Source organism: Rhipicephalus sanguineus, chromosome 3, assembly GCF_013339695.2.
Source record: "Rhipicephalus sanguineus isolate Rsan-2018 chromosome 3, BIME_Rsan_1.4, whole genome shotgun sequence".
Lineage (NCBI taxonomy): Eukaryota > Metazoa > Arthropoda > Arachnida > Ixodida > Ixodidae > Rhipicephalus > Rhipicephalus sanguineus.
Window position 1 is genome coordinate 157,713,350 of NC_051178.1, and position 1,704 is coordinate 157,715,053.

The 1,704-nt window shown below is 47.0% G+C and overlaps 1 non-coding gene across 1 annotated transcript; it reads left to right on the forward strand.

The window, feature by feature from the left end:
- Positions 1-1,201: 1,201 nt before the first annotated feature.
- Trnat-agu (transfer RNA threonine (anticodon AGU)) lies at positions 1,202-1,274 on the forward strand. The gene has a single exon. It is a non-coding gene; the product is annotated as a tRNA-Thr (tRNA).
- The last annotated feature ends 430 nt before the right edge of the window (positions 1,275-1,704 follow it).

A 1,704-nucleotide genomic window follows, 5' to 3' on the forward strand; every position in this document is an offset into this window, starting at 1 on the left:
GTAGCCCTGGAATCAAGATATGATTGAGAGGCATGCCGTAATGGAGGGCTTCGGATAATGTACAGCGCCTGAGGTTCTTTAACGTGTATTGAAATCACAGAGTATGCGTTCCTCTAGCACTTCGCTTCCAACGAAACGTGACCACTACGGTAGGGATCAAACCCGCGACTTTCGGGTGAGCCGTCGAGCACCGTAAGCACTGTAACCCCATGGCGAACCGGCACAGCAATTTATATATACCGTGAACGGCTTGTGCACACGCGTTTACACCAAATGCTGTGGAGAAAGAATTCAAGCTCCGAGTCATATACTGCGAAAGACGGCTCACTTACAGACCTTTCTGACAAGATTGACGCTAAAAGTGCTCATATGGTAGCCAATGTTAACCGCGGGTAGGTGTGGCGTTAGTCTCTTGAATAAACAACCAATCTCGGCAGCAGCAATAACGCTTCCGGACTGGTAACATTTTTTATAAAAGGAGTGGTACACAACTAAATTGGATTGATATCGTCTGAAGGCGATGTTAATGCTGTAACAGCCTAAGATTACCCATAAGATTAGCAATCATTTAGCCAACGCAAACCAACCTTTAGTCTACGATAGTCAGTGCTAACGAATGCTCGTTGTATGCAAGTAAAGGAGGTCGTTTAGGACACGTGACTCAGTGAGTCGCTTTATCAGACTTCACAACCTTCGATCGGGATCTGCAAATACCATCGGAAATCGCACGTCGTTGCAAATTGCGGGCGTAAGAAGCCAACGAAGATATTTTTCTTCAAGAAAGAGCAAAGACAGGCAGTGTCGCACCACTTGACTCGGAGTTTGAGTTTTTGCGCAACGCCCTCTGATGTGCACGTGTCCTGTTTGCCATCCCTTCTGTTTGTTCATGCAGGACGAGAGAATATATACGTAATACCCTTCCGGATCTTAACCTTAATGAAAACCAGCAGATAATAAAGCCGAAGGAAGGCATAGGGGACGTTAATTGGACTGTTTTAAGTGCATTGCAGTTATTGCGATATAGATGTGAAGAAAGTAACGTGAACGAAAAGACAACTTGCCACCGGCAGGGACAGAACCTGCAACCTCCGGATTACGCGCCCGATGCTCTCACCAACTGAGCTGCTGCGGCGGTCGTGCCCTCGTCGACTTCATCGCGAATGCCACTTACATACTCGACAAAGTGGACGAAGGGACGACCGCCGCCGTAGCTCAATTGGTAGGGTATCGGGTGAGTAATCCGAAGGTTGCAGGTTCGGTCCCTGCCGGTGGCAAGTTGTCTTTTCGTTCACGTTACTTTCTTCACATCTATATTAATAGCTGCAATGCACTTAAAACAGTACAATTAACGTCCCTTACACTCTTAATCATGTCCCGGGTAACGTGCTAGCTGTAGCCAGGGAACCACGCGGAAAAGTCTTATGTCCTGGCTATATCCAGTGCTTTGCGCAGGACATGGTTAAGAGTGTACACCTTCGTTGGGTTCATTATCTGTTGGTTTTCGTTAAGGTTGTGTCAGACAAAGCAACTAGCCCTCAAAATTGCTTTCCTTCATTCCTTCCGGATCCTACACATTCGTGACTAATGCGTATGTTCCTTTCCCGTGTCCGTTGTTGAAACGCTGCTGCACTAATTTACCTCATCATCAATGACACGTAAAGGCTGCGCCGCTGGTGTCACATCTACAGTCACAATACGGAGATG